The sequence below is a fragment of the Bos grunniens genome, chromosome 10 (genome assembly GCF_055505025.1).
Source record: "Bos grunniens cultivar Pamir isolate PY7600 chromosome 10, Bosgru_T2T1.0, whole genome shotgun sequence".
Classification (NCBI taxonomy): domain Eukaryota; kingdom Metazoa; phylum Chordata; class Mammalia; order Artiodactyla; family Bovidae; genus Bos; species Bos grunniens.
This window is the reverse complement of record NC_141174.1, coordinates 81,126,783-81,149,805: the sequence shown is the minus strand read 5'-3', so window position 1 is coordinate 81,149,805 and position 23,023 is coordinate 81,126,783. Positions and strand designations below refer to the sequence as shown.

The following is a 23,023-nucleotide window of genomic DNA, read 5'->3' as shown; positions in this document are numbered from 1 at the left end:
AGAAAACTCCAGGCCCTTGAATTTTGCCAGACATTTACAGAAGAAATAATGCCAATCTTACACAGATTCTTCCAGAACATAGAGAACACTTTCCAATCCACTTCATAAGGCCAGCATAAACTTTCATTTCAAAATCTGACAGAAATATTACAAGAGTAGATTTCAGGCTAATCTCTCATGAACATAGATGTAAAAATCCTAAGTGAAATATCAGGAGACCAAATCCAGCAAGATATTAAAAATAATATGTTACAAGTAAATTAGATTTAACATTAAGAAATCATCAGTATAATTCACAATAAAGCATCATAAAGGACAAACACTCTATTATCTCAATACATGCAGAAAAAGGACAAAAACTTTATCTCAATATATACAGATGAAGTATACCTTGTAATCAAACACATTACATTTCTGCAGCAAAATACATGAGTATTCTTCTTGAGGAGGATAGTCTATAAATAGATTTGCATCTGTTCGTGTCAAGTTTTGCTGCCAAGTGGAAAAAACAACACTGTTTTTGGATTTCAGAGTAATAGATAAGGGATTATAGGCTTATATCAAAATAATAAAGAAAGATAGCAGATTGGGGATTCATAGAAATACACACTTAAGAAAAATAAAAGCATAATGCCAAGTTCTTGATTTACAACAAAAAATAAGGTTCTGTGATCAGCTTAGTATCTTGCTAGAGATAAAGCTCTAAGAGAGGTTACTTATAATCAAGGTTGTTTGGTAATCCTGGACTCAGATCTTAAGGGCTATGGTTGTTAAAGGTGATAACCAGATACAGCTTCTGTGATAATGACAGCACTGGGCCCACACTTCCTGAGGGCACCTTCTCCCGGAGATAAACTGCCAGCACACACTCCATTCTGATTCAGGAAACATGCTGATCTCAATATTAGCTCAAGTGAGAGACCAGGAGTATAAATAAAGCAACAGAAAGGATCCATCTTATTTTTGACATTTTAAAATGTTAATCTGGTCCTGTCTCTTGTCTACTAAAGGCAGAGTCATGTGCAGCAGCAGGGGTACCACATAAATCATTCTTAATTCAAAACTACTGCATTAATTGCAGTTTGGGGCACCTCGTTTTAAGACGATAAGCAACATTGACTTTCAGATCTACATAGCTTGGCACTTTCCTTAAATTTTCCCGCTCTGAAGACTCTGAGTGGCTTCCCTGATGGTCTAGTGGTTAAGAATCTTCCTCGCAATGCAGGGGATGCAGGTTCAATCCCTGGTTAGGGAAATAAGGTTACTAAGCCCCTGCTGCAACCCCTCAACTAAGACCTGATGCAGTCAAATTAATTAATTAATTAAAAAAAAGAATTTGAGTTCCTCTCCATCCCCCATTATTTTTTCTCTTTTACTTTGCTTTATTTGCTTTGAGGCCTTATTGATTGCAACATTTAAAGCAAAATCAGTTACTTTTCTGGTGGTATTTGGAAGTTACTATACATTCTTTTCAATAAAAATAACTAATTAGTATTTTATCTAATTACAACCTTTAGTATTCTATGGTGCATCTTTGAGTCCCCTTGGCATAAGGCTGTGGGCTGAGTTTAGACAGTACAAAGAGTCTGCTACATCCTGCAAAAATCAAAACCAGATATAATGTGTCTCTTTTAAGTCACACCTTTCAACTCAGTCTTTAGGGGAAGATGCTACCTGCAAACCCCCTCTCCCCCACACCCCCCACCTCCGACTAATTGCTAATGAGAGGCGGGAAATCTAGAGCTCAGCCTGAGGGCTTGTTCCTGTGAACACTACCCAAAGGTTCTTGGTTGGAATGTGTCCGTTTATCTTTCCCTGTAGTTGAAAATGTTGAAGAAGCTGTGTCTCAGAATTTCTTTTGATACTTACTTTTCCAGAGACTCTGCTGATGTGATTTTCAATGTATGACATTTTGGGGGGACAATTCTGGTTTTTTCCTTCTCTTAAAAAAAAAAAAAAGAATTCTATTCCTTTTGTTCTTCAGTTATTCTTTTTGTAAACTTCTGCAAATTGAGAGTTGATCTTTTTGTTCGATTTCTATGTTGGCAACGTCTTCCAAAATATTTTCATGTTTTTATTAATTCCTGTTTAAAAATTCTGAAATGGTTTAACAAATGCTGAAATATGATAAAATTGTAATAGATAAGCAAGAGACTTTACTTGAAAGATTATTTGTAGCATTTGGCTGGCAAAGCAGCAATCAGATGGGATTGGGGACTGAACTATCCTATCCGCTTTCCATAAGACTCCAGGCTTACAGTCCTGTCTCCTTTGGTGAAGACAGCCTTTGATGAAGACAGGTGGGCAGCTGCAGCCCAGTGCAGGCTGCAGGGCAGCTCACACAAGTATGGAGCTATCAGAAATCGTTCATGCATCTTGCCAAGTACATCATAGAGACTGATTTTAAAGAATTGACTCACAGGATCATGAAGCTTGGCAAAACCAAATCTGATCTGATAGGCTATCAGGCTCCAAGGAAGAGCTGCAGTTTATGTGCAAAGGCCATTTGTTGGTAGAATTCCTTCTTGCTTAAGGGAGGTCTTTGCTATCAAGCTTTTCAACGGACTGGCCAAGTCCCACCCATATTATGGAGGGTAATCTGCTTTACTCAAAGCTCACCAATTTAACTGTAATCTAATCCAAAAAACACCTTTGTAGAAACATCCAGAATAATACTTGACCAGATATCTGGGAACTGTGGCTCAGCCAAGCTGACTCATAAAACTAACCATCACAAGCCTTCCCTTTTTCAACTTGGCATCCATACACATCTTCTTAATCTTTAAATATATGAAGACAGTGACAAAGTCATATTTCCACCTAACATGATGCAACTATTCTGCATCAACTGAAAATGCACAAATCCTTTACCCGAAAGAGGATACAAAGTCCTTGGGTTGTGTTTACTCTTCTCCTTGATAGCTTGTAACTTAAAAGCCATCATGTAAAGTTCAGTTCAGTTCAGTTCAGTCACTCAGTCGTGTCAGACTCTTTGCGATCCCATGAATCGCAGCATGCCAGGCCTCCCTGTCCATCACCAATTCCCGGAGTTCACTCAGACTCACATCCATCGAGTCAGCGATGCCATCCAGCCATCTCATCCTCTGTCGTCCCCTTCTCCTCCTGCCCCCAATCCCTCCCAGCATCAGAGTCTTTTCCAATGAGTCAACTCTTCGCATGAGGTGGCCAAAGTACTGGAGTTTCAGCTTTAGCATCATTCCTTCCAAAGAAATCCCAGGGCTGATCTCCTTCAGAATGGACTGGTTGGATCTCCTTGCATTAAATAACATGATACAAAGTCACCTCTCCTCTTCTGTTTACCTCCCTTGGCCCATAGGAAGAAAATGAAATAAAGTTATTTGTCTCAGGACTTCCCTGGTGGTCCAGTGGCTAAGATGTCGAGCTCCTAATGCAGGGGACCCTGGTTCAATCCCTGGTCAGGGAACTACATCCCACATGCAGCACCTAGGAGTTTGATGCCACAGTGAGGATCCTAGGTGTTGCAACTAAGACCTGGTGCAACCAATTAAATAAATATTTTTAAAAACCCTGTTACAGCTCAATAATAAAAAGACAAATATACCAACTTTAAAAAAATCATTTGTCTCTTTTCCCATCAACACTCATGAAGCACGTCTTATAAAAGCATACTTTTTCCTTCTTCCATTCCTGGCACAGCTTTGGGTTTGGGGGACAGCAAAGAAGAAAGGAAGTAGTAGGGGAAAAAGTATGGAAGAGAAGTAAGAAAGTGGTGGAGTGTATTAGAAACCATTTGACTCTTCAAAATCAGTGAGAGTAAAGTTGATGCCTGAGTATTCATTGGAAGGTCTGTTGCTGAAGTTGAAGCTCCAGTACTTTGGCCACCTGATGTGAACAGCTGACTCATTGAGAAAAACCCTGATGCTGGGAAAAATTGAAGGTAAAAGGAGAAGGGAGTGGCAGAGGATGAGATGGTTAGATAGCATCACTGAGTCACTGGACATGAATTTGAGCCAACTCCGGGAGAAAGTGGAGGACAGAGGAGCCTGGTGTGCTGCAGTCCATGGGGACATAAAGAGTTGGACATGACTTAGCGACTGAACAACCATAACAGCAAAATTGATGTCATCAAAAGAACAGGCACTTTCTCCCTCCCTCATCCTTCACCCATGCTTCATGGCACTAACTCATTGCTTTCTTCAGCCCAAATGTATGTAGGGATGAGTTCTCTTTTCACCATCAAGAGTATTCACCTTGTGGGTACAGCCAGGTGCCCAGTGATCTCCTCTGGCATCACCCTCCTGTGAGGGAAGAAAGGGGTGGGAGGGGAGATAGTGTCTTTTCTTGTCCTGTGACTCTTAGAGCATTCCCCTGCTTGCCTTCTTCGTCCAGCTGTGACTCGGGAAAGGCTGGCGCCAGCTGTGGAGTGAGGCAAAGTCAGGCAGGGAGAATGTTTTTGTCTTTCTCTTTCAGGAAACATCCCTTGGGGTTTTCTCTTTTTTCTCTCCACAGCTGTTTGCTGATTCATGAACGCATCAACAAGGATCTGAGTTTTCTATGGCAACCATACAGCGTTCTGTCCTCTCAAGATCATGGATGAGAGCTGGGATTCTGCTTCATGGAGGTGGATATATTATCTTTTCCCAGGAAGAGACATGGGGTTATGTGACGAGAGAGTTTGTGCTATAGATTCAGTGCTTGTGTCCCCCTGACACCCAAATTCATGTGTTGAAGCCCAACTTTCCAAGGTAATGGTATCAATAGGTGAGGCTTTGGGCAAGTAATTACAATTAGATGAGGTCATGAGGATGGGGCCCTAATGAATGAATTAGTATCTTAAAAGAGTGACCAGAGACCTTACTTTTCTCTGCCCTTCTGCTATGTGAAGACATAGCAAGACAGCTATCCATGAACCAGGAACCAGGCCTTTACCAGATATTGAATATTCTGGAGCCTTGATCTTGAAACTCCTAGCTCCAGAACTTGGGAAATAAATTCCTGTTGTTCATAAGCCACCCATTCTATTGCATTCTGTTATAGCAGCCCCCCAGTACTAAAACCGCTTGCAGGTTCCCTTAGGGTAGAGCCTAGGACTTGTTCATTATATACCTGGGAACTATTTTTGTTCATTGTATACCCAGGAACTGTTCATATACCCAGGAACTAGCTCTGGCACAGAACAAGTGCTCAATGAATTAGTTAGAGAATAAGCCCCAAGACCCATTAGAAGAAGTTTCCTGTGAGGGAGCCTAGAAGGGTGGGATCTGAGAGATGTAGGAACTGAGACTTTCCTTCAAGGAGGATTAGAGCTGAGCTACATTTTCTGTGTCCTGACAAGTCTGACATACAGAAATTTAGAGGTATGTCTATACTAGGGGTCTCCAGATGTCTATAATGCTATCTATAAAAGTTATTTTGAGCATTTATAAATTTTAAAATTGTGTGCCTATAGTACTATACTAATATATTTTGTGTATAAACAATTTTAAACAAAAACATAAATTTTTAAAAGATGCAATAAAAGTAAATATTAAAAAAAGTTACAGTTTTCCCTTCATTCTGATGAATGATTTTTAAGTCTCCCCTGTATTTAGTTAGCTCTTCCTATCCTAAAAGAAAATTTGTAGAGCTGCGGGTGAGGTGGGGGAGAGACCAGCATGAAATATACTGGAGGGCTTTGAGTGGTTCTAGAAAGTCCAACCCATACCCCAAGTAATCAAGAGAATCTCTGGCTCACCTCTACCTCTAAAATGCCCTTTTGTGATGACTGTAAGAAAACATTTCAGCTAATTACATGCTTATTCTAAGTCCCTAAGGATATAGGGGTCTTAGAAAGGGGCATGCTTATTTTCTCTCATGTATCATCATCCTGTTCATCATATAATGTGGGGATAGTCAGAAAGCTTTTTCTGGCAAGATGCCCTGGTTAACTTTTGCTGCATAACACACTGTCTGAAAGCTTCCTACCCTCTCCTTCCCTAACTGTCCACAAGGCTTTTCTCTATGTCTGTCTCCATTGCTGTCCTGCAGATAAGTTTATTGGTACCATCCTTCTAGACTCCCTGTATATGCGTTAACACACAATATTTGTTTTCCTCTTTCTGACTTATTTCACTCTGTATAATGGACTGTAGTTCATCTGCCTCATTAGAACTGACTCAAATGTGTTCTTTTTACGGCTGAGTAATATTCCACTGTGTATATGGACCACAGCTTCTTTATCCATTCATCTGCTGATGGACATCTAGGCTGCTTCTATGTCCTAGCTATTGTAAATAGTGCTGCAATGAACATTGGGTACGTGGGTCTCTTTCAATTCTGCTTTTCTCAGGATATATGCCCAGTAGTGGGATTGTTGGGTCATATGATTGTTTTATTCTTAGTCTTTTAAGAAGTCTCCATACTGTTCTCCATAGTGACTGCATCAATTTACATTCCCACCAACAACGCAAAAAAGTTCCCTTTCTCCAGACCATTTCCAACATTTATTGTTTGTAGATTTTTTGATTCTGTCCATTCTGACCGGTGTGAGGTGATACCTCATTGCAGTTTTGATTAGCATTTCTCTAATAATGAGTGATGTTGAGCATCTTTTCCTGTGTTTATTAGCCTTTGTAGGTCTTCTTTACTTTAAAGCTCAACATTCAGAAAACCAAGATCATGGCATCTGGTTCCATCACTTCATGGCAAATAGATGGGGAAGCAATGCAAACAGTGACAGACTTTATTTTGGGGGGCTCCAAAAATCACTGCAGATGGTGACTGAAGCCATGAAATTAAAAGGCACTTGCTCCTTGTAAGAAAAGCTATGACCAACCTAGACAGCATATTAAAAAGCAGAGTCATTACTTTGCCAACGAAGGTCCATCTAGTCAAAGCTATGGTTTTTCCAGTAGTCATGTATGGATGTGAGAGATGGACTATAAAGAAAGCTGAGCTCCAAAGAATTGATGCTTTTGAACTGTGGTTGGACAAGACTCTTGAGAGTCCCTTGGACTACAAGGAGATCCAACCAGTCCATCAGCTGATATTAATCAGTCCTGAATATTCATTGGGAGGACTGATGCTGAAGCTGAAACTCCAATACTTTGGCCACCTGATGTGAAGAACTGACTCATTGGAAAAGACCCTGATGCTGGGAAAGATTGAAGGCAGGAGGAGAAGAGGATGACAGAGGATGAGATGGTTGGTTGGCATCACTGACTCGATGGACGTGAGTTTGAGTAGGCTCCGGGAGTTGGTGATGGACTGGGAAGCCTGGCATGATGCAGTCCATGGGGTCGCAAAGAGTCAAACACGACTGAGTGACTTAATTAAACTGATGTCTTCTTTGAAGAAATGTCTGTTTAGGTCTTCTGCCCACTTTTTGATTGGGTTGTTTTTCTGGTATTGAGCTGCAGAAGCTGCTAGTATATTTTGGAGACACACTTTTGTCAGTTGTTTCATTTGCTATTATTTTCTCCCATTCTGAAGATTGTCATTTCAACCTGCTTATATTTCTTTTGGGCTTCCCTGATGGCTCAGCTGGTCAAGAATCCACCTGCAGTGTAGGAGACCTGAGTTCAGTCTCTGGGTTGGGAAGATCCCCTGGAGAAGGGAATGGTTACCCACTCCAGTATTCTGGCCTGGAGAATTCCATGGACTGTATAGTCCATGGGGTTAGTCCCTTTGCTGTGCAAAAGCTTTTAAGTTTAATTAGGTCCCACTTGTTTTTGTTTTTATTTCCATTACTCTAGAAGGTGGGTCATAGAGCATCTTGCTGTGATTTATGTCAAAGAGTGTTCTGCCTAGGTTTTCTTCTAAGAGCTTTATAGTTTCTGGCCTTACATTTAGGTCACACCTTGTTTTATTGTGCTTCGCAGATACTGTGGGTTTTGGTTTTTTTTTAAACAAATTTAAGTCTTCTGGCAACCCTGCAACAAACAAGTTTATTGGTACAATATTTGCTTGCTCTGTGTCCATGTGGCAATTTGATAATTCTCACAATATTTCAAACTTTTTCATTGTTATTATATTTGTTATAGGATCTGTGATCAGTGATCTTTGATTACAGCTTGCTGAAGGCTCAGATGATGGTTAGAATTTTCTAGCAATAAAGTGCTTTTAATTAAGGTATGTAGGTTGTTGTTGTGTTTTTTTTTTACATAATGCAGTTGCACACATGGATTTCCCAGGTGGCACTAGTGGTAAAGAACCCGCCTGCCAACGCAGGAGACATAAGAGAAGTGGGTTTGATCTCTGGATTGGGAAGATCCCCTGGAGGACAGTATGGTAACCCACTCCAGTATTCTTGCCTGGAGAATCCTATGGACTAGGGAGGCTACAGGGGACTGGTAGCTACAGTCCATGTAGCTCGTAGGCTACAGTCCATGGAGTTGCAAAGCATCAGACACGGCTGAAGTGACTTAGCATGCACATACGAATTGCACACATAATGGACTATAGTATAGTGTGAATGTAATTTTACATGCACTGGGAAACCAAAACATTTGTGTACTCTTGTGATACCCGCTTTACTGCAGTGGCCTGGAACTGAACACTATCTCTGAGGTATGCCTCTAATCGCATTGTCTGCCTAGGATGGAGTCAGGTACAAATCTTCAGTTTGAAACTGTTCTTCCTAGAATGACAAATGCTTTAATTTGGGGATGTCCCTAGACTTTTCTCATAGATTTTCTTGCTGTTCATATATATTTTTTTCTAATTTATAGTTTTTCCTCTTATGTCTCCAGTTATCTTTTAATATACCAAAGTTCAAATATTTAAGAATTCAAATTTCGCTTTTATAGATTCTGTCTTTGCATAGTTTTAAGACGATTTACCATCCTGTGATTTGATAAATATTTACTTATGTTTTAGTTTTTAATTTAAATAGTTTTATGGTTTTTATTTCCATTTTTTGTAAAGTTGTTTTTAGGTTCATATAATTTAGAATTGTTATATCTAGTGCATAAATGGATCCCTTTATCATTGTGAAATGATTCTTTTCTCTCCTAAAGTACTCTTTACTTTGAAGTACACTTTGATATTAATGGGCTTCCCTGGTGGCTCAGACGATAAAGCGTCTGCCTGCAATGAGGGAGACCCGGGTTCAATCCCTGGGTCAGGAAGATTCCCCTGGAGAAAGAAATGGCAACCCACTCCAGTACTCTTGCATGGACTATTCCATGGACTGAGGAGCCTGGTAGGCTACAGTCCATGGGATCGCAAAGAGTTGGACACGACTGAGCGACTTCACTTTCTTTTCTTTTTTTCTTGTCTTTCATAAGAAACGGGCTTCCCTCTTAGTTCAGTTGGTAAAGAATCTGCCTGCAATGCGGGAGACCTGGGTTTGGTCCCTGGGTTGGGAAGATCCCCTGGAGAAGGGAAAGGGTACCCACTCCAGTATTCTGGCATGGAGAATTTCATGGATTGTATAGGCCATGGGCTTGCAAGGAGTCGGACACTACTGAGTGACTTTCACTTTCACAAGTAACATATAATTGGGTCTTGCTTTTTTAATGCATCTGAACATGTCTATTTCTTAAATGGACTGGTTAATTACTGTACATTTAATATAATTATAGCAATGACTGGTTTGAAGTCTATCATCTTACTATTTGATTTTTCTTCGTCCTTTCTGTTCTTGCCTTCTTTTGGGTTGGCTAAGCATTTTAAAAACTATTACCTCTTCAATTAGCTTTCAAGAAAAATAAATTGTATTATGCTTTTTGTGGTTGCTATCACAGTTATAATCTACACTAATTTATTATAGTCTAACTTGACTTAATATTTCACCACTTTATATGTAACATAAAAATCTTTCAGCTGTATAATTTTATTTAACTCATCCTCCCATCCTTCGTGTAATTGTCATCGTGTATTTTACTTGTACATAAATTATAAATCCCATGTTACATTGTAAGGTTTTTTTTTCTTTTTTGCTATGAACAGTCAACTATTTTATAAAAAATTGAAGAAAAGTAAGGAAAAATGTCTTTATATTCATGTTTATATCTACAATTTTAGCAGCGGCCAAGAGGAGCAATCCCACATGCAAGGAGCGGTGGCTGCACAGGCACAGAAGGGCTGAGAGGAGCTACTCCACGTTCAAGGTCAGGAGGGGCGACCTCATCCAAGGTAAGGAGCAGTGGCTGCGCTTTGCTGGAGCAGTGTGAAGAGATACCCCACGTCCAAGGTAAGAGAAACCCAAATAAGACAGTAGGTGTTGCGAGAGGGCATCAGAGGGCAGATACACTGAAACCATAATCACAGAAAACTAGTCCATCTAATCACACGGACCACAGCCTTGTCTAACTCAATGAAACTAAGCCATGCTGTGTGGGGCCACCCAGGACGGGCGGGTCATGGCAGAGAGGTCTGACAGAATGTGGTCCACTGGAGAAGGGAATGGCAAACCACTTCAGTATTCTTGCCTTGAGAACCCCATGAACAGTATGAAAAGGCAAAATGGTAGGATATTGAAAGAGGAACTCCCCAGGTCGGTAGGTGCCCAATATGCTACTGGAGATCAGTGGAGAAATAACTCCAGAAAGAACGAAGGGATGGAGCCAAAGCAAGAACAACACCCAGTTGTAAATGTGACTGGTGATAGAAGCAAGGTCCAATGCTGTAAAGAGCAATATTGCATAGGAACCTGGAATGTCAGGTCCATGAATCAAGGCAAATTGGAAGTGGTCAAACAGGAGATGGCAAGAGTGAACGTCGACATTCTAGGAATCAGCGAACTAAAATGGACTGGAATGGGTGAATTTAACTCAGATGACCATTATATCTACTACTGTGGGCAGGAATCCCTTAGAAGAAATGGAGTAGCCATCATGGTCAACAAGAGTCCGAAATGCAGTACTTGGATGCAATCTCAAAAACAACAGAATGATCTCTGTTCATTTTCAAGGCAAACCATTCAATATCACGGTAATCCAAGTCTATGCCCCAACCAGTAACACTGAAGAAGCTGAAGTGGAACGGTGCTATGAAGACCTACAAGACCTTTTAGAACTAACACCCCTACCCCCCCAAAAAAAGATGTCCTACAATTTCCAGTGGTCAGATTTTTTTTTCCTGTAGTTCTAGGTTTTCACCTGGTATCATTTGCCTTCCACCTGAATTTTCCTTAGCATCTCTTACAGTACAAGCTTTCTAGTGATGAATTTTTTCAGCTTTTCACTATCTGAATGTTTTCATTCTTCCTTTAATTTTGAAGGATGTTTTTACTTAATGGAATTACAGGTTGATAGTTTTGTTATTGTTTTTCTCTCTGCATTCTGAAAAGTGTTTGTTCGATCGTTTTCTAGCCCCCCATTATTTTTGATGAGAGGTCAGCTCTAATTCTTATCGTTGTTTCTTGTGCGTAACGTGTCTTTTTTTCCCCTCTGGCTGCTTTTCAATTTTTCTCTTGATCTTTACTTTTCAGAAGTTTGATTATAATGTGCTTAGATGTGGTTTTCTTTGTAATTATACTACTTGAGGCTTACTAGGCTTTTTGGATCTGTGGTCTGTGATGTTTTTAATCAAATTTGGGAATAATTTTGTGCACTTCTTCAAATGTATTTCCTGCCCCATTCTCTCTTCTCCTTCTGGAACCCCAGTTACAATTACTTAAGATTGTTCCCCAGGTCTTTGAGAGTCTGGTGAGTTTTTTTCAATATTTTTTTCTCTGTGTACTTCAGTTTGGATGATTTCTATTGGTCTATCTTTAAGGTTATCAATCCATTCCTCTGGGTTGTTCTATCTGCTATTAATCTCATCCAATAGATTTTTTAAATTTATGTATTGTGTTTTTCAGTTCTAAGAGTTTAATTTGTTTTTTTCCTTCAGTATTCTCAGCTTTCACCCATTATATCCCCCTTTCCCTTAAATCCTTTGATAAATTTTACAACTATTCAAAAATTCTTGCTTGCTAATTGAAACATTTAAATGGTCTGTGGGTCTATTTCTAATTACCATTTTGTTGTTGTTGTTTAGAACTATAGATCACATAATCCAGCTTCTTCACATATCTGCTGACTTTTGGCTGTACATTATTCTACATTTTGGATGATCCATTGTAAGAGATTATGGATTGTCTTCACTTTCTTTTGAAGAGCCCTGGATTTGTCCTGCTGCTGCTGCTGCTAACCGCTTCAGTCGTGTCCGACTCTGTGTGACCCCATAGATGGCAGCCCACCAGGCTCCTCCGTCCCTGGGATTCTCCAGGCAAGAACACTGGAGTGGGTTGCCATTTCCTTCTCCAGGGGATGAAAGTGAAAGGTGAAAGTGAAGTCACTCAGTTGTGTCGGACTCTTTGCGACTCAACAGTTAAATCATTGGAAGATTACCCTGATCTTATGGAGGTTTGGTTTTAAGCTGTATTAGAATGGGGCTATTTTAGTTTTTCATCCTTTATCCTGAAGTCCTTAGTCCTTGAACATTATCCTTATTCTTAAGACACAGAAGTCAATGGAGAACGCCTCTCCAGAGCACCAGACAGCTACTGAAATCTCTACAACTAAACCCAGCTGTTGCTTTCTACTGAATTTTTTAGAATTTTGTTCTGTTCAGGCACAGTCAAGGATTTGAGGGAAATTTTTTTATTATTTATTTATAGAGTCACTTTTATGAAACCATAGTTTAAGTAATGAGGAAAGTTTTTATGCTATGATCCTGAATATTATTTTATTTTCCTCTGAAATGGCAGACTTATTTCAGCTTGCGTCTTTGTTGTTATTGTTCAGTCTCTCAGTTGTGTCTGACTTCTTTGTGACCCGTGGGCTGCAGCACACCAGGCTCCCCTGTCCTTCACCATCTCCTGGAGCTTGCTCAAACTCATGTTCACTAAGTCAGTGATGCCATCCAACCATCTCATCCTCTGTTGCCCCTTCTCCTCCTGCCTTCAATCTTTCCCAGCATCAGAGTCTTTTCCAATGAGTCTGCTGTTCACATCAGGCGGCCAAAGTATTGGAGCTTCAGCTTCAGTCCGTCCAATGAATATAGGGTTGATCTGTATTATGCAAATACTGCAAATTGTTTTCAATGAGCTTTTGAGCATCATAGAGAATTTAAGATAGTTGTTACATCCATACTGCAGAACAATTACAACCAACTTCATTTGCCCTGGTATCAGTATCCAGGGCTTCACTGGTGGCTCAGACGGTAAAGAATCTGCCTGCAATGCAAGAGACTCAGGTTTGATGCCTGGGTTGGGAACATACCCTCGAGAAAGGAAATGGCAACCCACTCCAGTATTCTTGCCTAGAGAATCCTGTGGACAGAGGAGCCTGGTGGGCTGCTGTCTATGGGGTCGCACAGAGTCGGACACGACTGAAGTGATTTAGCAGCAACAGCAGCAGTTCACAGTGTGGAAGAAAAATACAAGATCCTATCTAACAAAACAGAACCAAGCAAATGATAAAAACACATAAAATCAGAAATGTGAATTTTTCCTTTAAAAAAAGAAGCCAGTTTTTCTCAGTGAAATGCTTGCTGGCCAGATTGCTTAGGTTAGAAACATTTACACATTTTTTTTCTTGTACCCTATTTTCTCTAAGCTGCTATATTCATAGTGAAAATAAAAACTCCAGGGATCCACAACACTGGCTAGTTTTTTGGTGTTTTTTTTTTTTTTCTTCTAGCATTTACTATAAAGATAGCTATGCTTCAATTAGTTTTAAGATTTGTGAAGAATGTTTATATAATAACATATGTTCTAAAACAATGGCTACTGTGAAAAATAATAAATATTCAAAATTGTACGAGTTGATGTAAATGATTCTGCAATAAAGCTTACCAAGCTTTTTCTATAGATGTATTATCTAAAAAAGTTATAAAGAGCCCAGTGCAGAATCTTGCTGTTTCAGATGAATAATTTCACTCTCCCTACTGTAGCAGAGCTGTGTTGTTCTTTTTATTTTCAAAGATAGTGATATATGGTAGTTTTTCCTTCTGAAATCTAGGTATAAGTCTAGGTTGTTGGTGAATTACACCCTCACAATGGAAAATGAAGCAGCCTGGTTTATGCCACTAATTCCACCACCGCCACACCTCTGCAAGTTCTCTGCAGCCAGCCTACCCAAACAGCCACAGCTCCCTGGGGAAGGTAAGCCCATCGCCGAAGAGTGAAGTGTAATTGGTCCAGGAAAATCATGGTAATTCCATTAACTAGTGATTTGCTTAGAGGTAACCTATGACCCAGTTCTGGCCAATGAAACATCAAGAAATATGTTGGGAGGCTTCTAGGAAAAATTTTTCTCCCTGATTAAGCTCAGAGTTAGAGACATCATATAAGTAACATTTATCAAACTTTGTAGATATTAAAATAATTAAGATGTGATCTTCATTCTTGGTGTGTTCAATGGAGGAGAGAGATGTAAACAGATACAATATGATTTGATGAATATCATATATAAAGTGCTCAGATAGAAGAGTGGGGAAAAAAAGAACTGTCTGGGAGGGTCAGGGTCAGGGCTTCCCAGAAGAGATGATTATTGTAGGCATTTGGGTCATGTTTCTAATAAATCTTTGCCTAACCCAAGATTACAGAGATTTTTCTCTTATATTTTCTTCTAAAATGATATAGTTTTAGGTCTTACACTTAGCTCTAAGACCCATGTTGAGTTAATGTTTGTATTAGTTTGTGAAGTGTGGGTTGAAGTTATTATTTCATATATGGATATCCAATTGTTCCAACACCATTTGTTGAAAAAGCTATTTTTTGTCCTCTATATTTCCTGTACGCCTTTGTCAAACATCAGCATCTATAGGTATGTGGGTCTTTTTCCAGACTCTCTATTTGTCTATCTTTATACCAACTGTATTAATTACTGTAGCTTCATATAAGTCTTGAAATCAGTGTTAGTCTTCCAGCTTTGTTCTTTTACACAGTTGTTTGAATTTCTAAGTTATTTGTATTTCCTATAGATTTTATTTTATTTTTATTTATTTTTTTTAAATTATAAGTTTTATTTAGAATCAGCTTGTCAATTTCTATGAAAGAAGCTGTTGAAATTTTTATTAGATTGCACTGACTCTAGGTCAGTCTGAAGAGAAAAGACAGTTTGTTTTTCAGCCCATGAACATGGTGACTTTGCATTTATTTAGGTCTTTAATTTGTCTCAGAAATGTGTTAAGAGTTTTCAGTGTACAGGTGTCATGCATATTTGTCAGATTTATTCTTAAATATATCATGTTCTAACACTATTTAAGTGGTTGTCTAAAACTTTCTGATTGCAATGGCACCCACTCCAGTACTCTTGCCTGGAAAATCCCATGGATGGAGGAACCTGGTAGGCTGCAGTCCATGGGGTCGCTAAGAGTCAGACATGACTGAGCGCCCTCACTTTCACTTTTCACTTTCATGCATTGGAGAAGGAAATGGCAACCCAGTCCAGTGTTCTTGCCTGGAGAATCCCAGGGACAAGGGAGCCTGGTGAGATGCCGTCTATGGGGTCGCACAGAGTCGGACAGGACTGAAGCGACTTAGCAGCAGCAGCAGCAGTGTATAGGAATGAATTAATCTTTGTATGTTGGTCCTTTATCCTTCAACCTTGGTAAACTCACTTAACACTTCTCATAGATTTATAGTAGATTTCATTAGATAACCATGCTGCTGCTGCTGCTAAGTCGCTTCAGTCCTGTCCGACTCTGTGCGACCCCACAGACAGCAGCCCACCAGGCTCCCCTGTCCCTGGGATTCTCCAGGCAAGAACACTGGAGTGGGTTGCCATTTCCTTCTCCAGTGCATGAAAGTGAAAAGTGAAAGGGAAGTCGCTCAGTCGTGTCCGACTCTTAGCGACCCCATGGACTGCAGCCTACCAGGCTCCTCCATCCATGGGATTTTCCAGGCAAGAGTACTGGAGTGGGGTGCCATCGCCTTCTCTGCTATTTTCCTCCCTACATCCCAGCTATTTAAAGATGTTGCTCCATTGTCTTGCTTACATTGATTCTCATGAGAAATGTGCTATGATTCTGCTTTTTGTTCCTCTGTATATAACATGCCCGTTTTTCCTTTAGCTACCTTTTTTTTTTGGCCACTCAGTATGCAGGATCTTAGTTCCCAGATCATGGACTGAATCCGAGTCCCCTGCTTTGGAAACTTGGAGTCTAACCACTGGACCACCAGGAAAGTACCTCTTTAGCTCATTTTAAAATGTTTTCTTGATCACTGGTTTTGAAAATTTTGACTAGATGAACCCTGGTATAGTTTTCTTCACTCTGTGTGTGTTTTTGGACTTCATTGAGCTTCCTGGATATGTGGGGTTATAATTTTCATTAAATTTAGAAACCTTTTGGCCCGCCAGGCTCCTCTGTTCTATGGGATTGTCCATTCAAGAATACTAGAGTGGGTTGCCATTTCGTACTCCAGGGAATCTTCCCAACCCAGGGACCGAACCTGAGTCTCCTGCATCTCCTGCACTGATAGGCAGATTTTTTACCACTGTGCCACCTGGGAGAACATATTATTTTTTTAAATAATATTACAAAATTTTTTTTTCTGTTTCTACGCACCCAACACACACACTTTAGGGACTCCAATATTATGCAGATATGTCATCTGAAGTCTCACAACTCACTGATAGTTTTTTCATATTTTAAAATTCTTATTTCTGTGTTTTCTTTAGATAGTCTCTATTGCTACGCCTTTAAATTCACCGATTTTTTTCTTCTGCAATGTTTAATCTATTGTTATTCCCACCCAGTGTAGTTTACATCTCCTGCGTTAGTGTTATTTTCAAGAGGCTCAGTTTGGATCTTTAAAAAAAAAAATCTTTGATGTCTGTACATAACTTTGTGAACATATGAATACATCTATAATACCAGTCTTAATGTCTTTGTTCTGCTAATTCTAGCATCTGTGTCAATTGTGTCAGTTGGGATCTATTGATTATTTTTCTCTTTATTATGATTGGATTTTCTTGCTTCTTTGTATGCATTGTAATTTTTTTCTTTTTTTTGCCTTGTAATTTCTGATTAGAAACTATACAGTATGCATTTTACCTTCTTAGATGCTGGATATTTTTGCATTCCTATTAATATTCTTGAATTTTTCTCTGGGATGCGGTTGAATTACTTAGCATCTTGCTTTGAGGGTTTGTTAGATAGGATCAGAGCAGTGCTCAGTCTAGGGACGATTATTCTCTACTACTGAGGAGAGACCCCTCTGAGCACTCTGCCCAAAGCCCTAAAGTTTATAAGGTTTTCAGTTTACTGATGGGAATGGGTAATATTCTTGGCCTCATGAGAGCACCTAGGCCCTTTTCTGGTGGTTCTTTCTCTGACCTTGGTGACTTGCCTTACATGCATGTGCTGATCAGTACTCTTCTGAATACTCAAGAGGCACCTTCTGTAGATCTGTGAAGTTCTCCTCTGCAGCTGTCTCCGCTCCATCATTTTTCCTGCAAACTCTAGCTGGTTTGTTCTTTCCAAGCTCTTAGTTCCATTGCCTCAACTCAGAGACCACAGTCAGCACAGTTCATAATTAACGAATGAGTGTGATTCCTTGATTACTTGATTAATGTGTGACCCTTACTTCACAACTACACTCTCCCTGAAAGAACCGTTTTAGTCTGTTTTGCTCATGATTGTATTTCCAGTGTCTCACATAGTTTCTGGCTAATCTTAGGTCCTTAATAAATACTCAGTGAGTAAAAGAACGAACATTAAACCCAATCACAGAATAAGGAAATATTAAGTTCCTAGCTCCTCTGTCCATGGGATTCTCCAGGCAAGAACATTGGAGTAGGTTGCAATGCCCTTCTCCAGCCTGAAGACTTCATGGACATTTAATTACAGTCTGAATGTTTGTGTCCCTCCTAAATTCATATGTTGGAGTCCTAATGCCAACATAGTGATGTTAGGAGGTGGAGCCTTTGATAGATATGTCATCTTAAGTCTCACAGCTCACTCATAGTTTGTTCATATTTTAAAATTATTATCATGAGGGCGGAGCCCTAATGAATGGGATTAGTACCTTTATGAAACAGACACCAGAGAGGTCCCTCATCCCTTCCACCAGGTGAGGACACAGCAAGAAGGCAGAAGGCACTGGCTGTAACTCAGGAAGAGGGGTCTCACCAGAGGCGACCATGCTGGCATCTTCATCTTGGACTTCCATCCTCCAGAAATGTTAGAAATAAATTTCTGCTTATAAACCTCCCATTTCTCTGGTGTTTTATTATAGAGCCTGAACAAAGATAAAACATGATCTTTTTTTTTCAATTATCTCTCCTTTTTCTCTTTTAGATTTATTGAAGTTAAAATTGAATGGCTCAGGGGACTTACCTGGTCGTCCAGTGGCTTAGAGCCCGCCTTCTAATGCATAAAACTCAGGTTCAGTCTCTGGTCAGGGAACTAAGCTGCAGGGCAGCTAAGCCTGCACACGACAACTACTGAGCCTTGGCACTCTAGAGCCCTCACGCCACAACTGGAGAAAACTGTGAGCTGCAAGGAAGAGCCTGAACACCACACCACAACGAAAGATCCTGTGTGCCACAACTAAGATTCCATGAAGCCAAACAAATAAATAAATTATTTAAAAAAAATAATAAAAATAAAATGAATGGCTCTGAACTACGTTTATCAACATGGATAAACCTCATATAATACTGAATGAAGACAGCAAGTTGCCCAAGAATATGTTCAATGGGGTACCATATGTAAAGTTTAAAAGTATGGAAAACATACTGTATAGAGTTAAGGGATACATATATCTAAGAAGTGTATGAAAACAATCATACGAATAAACTATACCAAGTTTAGGATAACGGTTTCTTTATTAGAAGAGGAAAGGGGAGTGATAGCTGAAAAGGAGGCATACAAGGAGCAACATTTGATCCTTCAAACTCCAAATATGTTCTGCCAGACGAGCATCATCATCATTTGGTAGCTTGTTAGAAATGTAGAACCTTGGCCATCACTCCAGATCTGCTGAATCAGGATAGATTCCCAAGTGGCTCACATGCATTGTAAGATCTATTAAGCACAGTTTTTGGTGGAACTATAGCATTATTGTTAACTGTCTTAAGTGTGAACCAGCTAAGCATGGCTGTGTCAAAATGCTTGACTTCTTAGGAAATGCATGTTGAAGTATTTAGGGGCAAAGTGACATTGCTGCCTGCAACTTTCATTCAAAGGTTCAGAAAATAAAAGTATCTGAGATGCTAATGACTGGTAAATTGAGGTGTTATTGTTGTTTACTCACTAAGTCATGTCTGACTCTTTTGGACCCCACCAACTGTTGCCCACCAGGTTCCTCTGTCCTAGAATTTTCCAGGCAAGAATATTGGAGTAGGTTGCCATTTCCTTTCCCAGGGGATCTTTCCCACACAAGGATCAAACCTGAATCTCCTGCATCTCCTGCACTGGCAGGCAGATTCTTTACCACTGAACCACCAGGGTGAGCGGTGTACAAATGTTTATCATACTATTTTCAACTTTTATGTAGATTATACATTTTTACAATTTCAAATGTAGAATATGTTTAATGGAATAGCTTTGAATTTTAAAATATACTTAGAGGAAAATTGACATCTTGACAATATGGAATTATCTCATCTATGAACACGATATGTCACTCCACATGTTCAAGTTTTCTTCTCTGTTCTTTGGCAATGTTGAAAAGGTTTATTCATGTAGATTTTATACATTTATTTTCAATTTGCACTTAGATATTTGACTGCTTTATTGGCAAAACTGTGTGTGGATTCTTCTCAGCTTTATTTCTGTGTGTTGCCAGTATATATAATAGAAAGCCATTTATTTCAGAATATTTATTTTGTAAAGAATCTGCCTGCAATGTGGGAGACCTGGGTTCGATCCCTGGGTTGGGAAGATCCCCTGGATGAGGGCATGGCAACCCACTCCAGTATTCTTGCCTCGAGAATCCCCGTGGACAGAGGAGCCTGGCGGGCTGCTGTCCATGGGATCAAAAAGAAATCGGACATGACTGAGCAACTAAGCACTCTATACTACACTCTTATTTTTCTAATAATTTCTGAACTCATTTTCTTAAAAGTTTTAGGCAATGATAACATCTGAAAAGAGTGAAATTTTGTCTTTTCTATTGTTTTTAGAATTTTTAATTTGCCTATTAAGTTGAATTCCTGTACGCTTTAAATAGCAGTGATAGTGAGTATCATCATCTTCTTCCTGACTTTAATGGAAGGGCTGCTAGAGTATCACAGTTAATCTGATGTTGCTTTTAGTTTCTCTTATATTCTTTTTATTGTAACATACTAATAACTTTTATTGAATTAGAAATGCAGTTAAATTATATTAAGCCCCTTTTTGGCATCTTTGGAGGTGATTTCATTGTTTTTTTCCTCATAATTTATGAATATAATAAATTTATTTATATAAACTATATTTTCATTTCAGAAATAAAACTCCTTGGTCATTATTCTCTTCACATAGTGTTGGCTCTCCTCTTACTAACATTTTATTTTTCCATCTATATTCACAAGTAAAATTGGTCTATGATATTCATTTCAATTGCTTGCTTTGTCAGCTTTTAGTATCAAAGCCTTACTATAAACTGTAATATTCCTCACTGTAGGTTGCTCGATACACACTGGTGAACTGAACTGAATATGGCTATTGTGGTGTTCATTACATACAGAAGCCCAAGAGCAAACATCATTAATATTCCTTTGCCATAAGTTAGACGAGCCAGGAAAAATACCGTCAGATCATGAGCATCAGCTTAAGATCATAGGCTTTAAAAAACTCCCTGTGGAAATACTTGCTGGATGGAAAATATCCAATTGATTTTTGAAAATCAGCTTAGTAATATTCCATTGCTAAAAATAAAAACTGAATATAAACCCTTCTGGTAAAATGGATAAAAGACTGTTACATAAGCAAAACTTTTAAAGAAGACAGAAAAATTTAGAGTATGTAGGAAAGACAGTGACTATTCAAACTAGATCTCAGAATACTCAATATACATTCACAAAGTACAAGTGGTATTTTGACTATCTTGTTCATTTTTCATATCAAGTCTGACCCAGTGCCTCTCATGGGAGAAATACTCAATAAGCATTTTTTGAAGGCACCAGGAGAGATGATTCCTCTGTTATCTGTCAGCTATCACATAGGTACCCACAAGGCACATCACAGTGCGTTGGAGATCACCACAGTTCCACCCTGATGGACTCAGCTTAGAGTATGATGTCTAATCAACTTCTTTCCAATCATTGCACGGATGTCTCCACCTCGAGGTACAGGGAGCTGGGGCGGGGGCGGGGGGGGGCGGTGCTGGGCTCTGCCTCCTCTAACCTGGGCAGGCCATCACGGCCACCGTGTTTGTGCTAGGGTGGCTGCTGATTTGGGTGCACCAGGAAGACTGGCTGGCTCCAGCTGAGAAGCAAGACCAGGTGATAAGTGACTATGCGGTGCGTGTGCCAGGGGACAGGGGTTGCTGCACATAACCAGCAGCTATATCTTAGGAACTTAAGTGTATGAGTATAAACCATGGTGTTAAGCAGAAATGGACACACAAGTGGCGTTCTCAAGATATTCTGAAGTCAGCCCAGCCTCTGGAGTCCCTCAGGATTCTGTGTCATGTTCCCTCCACACCTGCTGGGCAGTTGTTGTTGAGAAATCTGGCATGAAAACAGAACTGCAAAGCCTTTGGGTTGACTGAAAAACCACACTCTGAGAGAGCTGTATCAGAGTTTCAGTGTCCGAGTGAGGTTTTATTAGCATCTTTGACTGTGTGAATCACAATAAACTGTGGAAAATTCTGAAAGAGATGGGAATACCAGACCACCTGACCTGCCTCTTGAGAAACCTGTATGCAGCTCAGGAAGCAACAGTTAGAACTGGACATGGAACAACAGACTGGTTCCAAATAGGAAAAGGAGTACGTCAAGGCTGTATATTGTCGCCCTGCTTATTTAACTTCTATGCAGAGTACATCATGAGAAATGCTGGGCTGGAAGAAGCACAGGCTGGAATCAAGATTGCCAGGAGAAATCTCAATAACCTCAGATATGCAGATGACACCCCACTATGGCAGAAAGTGAAGAGGAACTCAAAAGCCTCTTGATGAAAGTGAAAGCGGAGAGTGAAAAAGTTGGCTTAAAGCTCAACATTCAGAAAACGAAGATCATGGCATCTGGTCCCATCACTTCATGGGAAATAGATGGGGAAACAGTGGAAACAGTGTCAGACTTTATTTTTTTGAGCTCCAAAATCACTGCAGATGGTGATTGCGGCTATGAAATTAAAAGACGCTTATTCCTTGGAAGGAAAGTTATGATCAACCTAGATAGCATATTGAAAAGCAGAGACATTACTTTGCAAACAAAGGTCCATCTAGTCAAGGCTATGGTTTTTCCAGTAGTCATGTATGGATGTGAGAGTTGGACTGTGAAGAAAGCTGAGTGCCGAAGAATTGATGCTTTTGAACTGTGGTGTTGGAGAATACTCTTGAGAGTCCCTTGCACTATAAGGAGGTCCAACCAGTCCATCCTAAAGGAGATCAGTCTTGGGTGTTCATTGGAAGGACTGATGCTGAAGCTGAAACTCCAGTACTTTGGCCACTTCATGCAAAGAGTTGACTCATTGGAAAAGACTCTGATGCTGGGAGGGATTGGGGGCAGGAGGAGAAGGGGACGACAGAGGATGAGATGGCTAGATGGCATCACCGACTCAATGGACGTGAGTTTGAGTAGACTCCAGGAGTTGGTGATGGACAGGGAGGCCTGGAGTGCTGCGATTCATGAGGTCGCAAAGAGCTGGACACGACTGAGTGACTGAACTGAACTGAACTGATGATGCATTTGAGACCCAGCAGACTTCCCGCTCTTGGAACAGCATTTTGTGAAAAGCCAAATGACACAGATGGACAGGGAGGCCTGGCGTGCTGCGATTCATGGGGTTGCAAAGAGCTGGACACGACTGAGCGACTGAACTGAACTGAACTGAACTGACGTGTGTCTCCCATCTCTCTGATACAGTAAAATATTCAATTCATTATCAAGTCCACTCCTCCACCTCCCAAATATAACTTGAAAACGTCTATTGTTCTCTATCCCCACTGCCTCTACACTGATGCAAATCATTG

At 40.0% G+C, this 23,023-nt stretch overlaps 2 long non-coding RNA genes across 3 annotated transcripts in view; both read left to right on the top strand.

Moving 5' to 3' along the window:
- The window catches only part of LOC147365154 (uncharacterized), a 108,574-nt gene extending 97,595 nt beyond the window's left edge, over positions 1 to 10,979 (top strand). For both annotated transcript variants that reach the window (XR_015135188.1, XR_015135189.1), the window contains exons 2-3: positions 4,492 to 4,603; positions 9,988 to 10,979. This is a non-coding gene — a long non-coding RNA (uncharacterized LOC147365154). The remainder of the gene's footprint in view (positions 1 to 4,491; positions 4,604 to 9,987) is intronic.
- Positions 10,980 to 13,913: 2,934 nt separating this feature from the next.
- Positions 13,914 to 18,511, top strand: LOC147365153 (uncharacterized). The gene is made up of 2 exons (XR_015135187.1): positions 13,914 to 14,056; positions 18,199 to 18,511. It is a non-coding gene; the product is annotated as an uncharacterized LOC147365153 (long non-coding RNA).
- Positions 18,512 to 23,023: the final 4,512 nt, after the last annotated feature.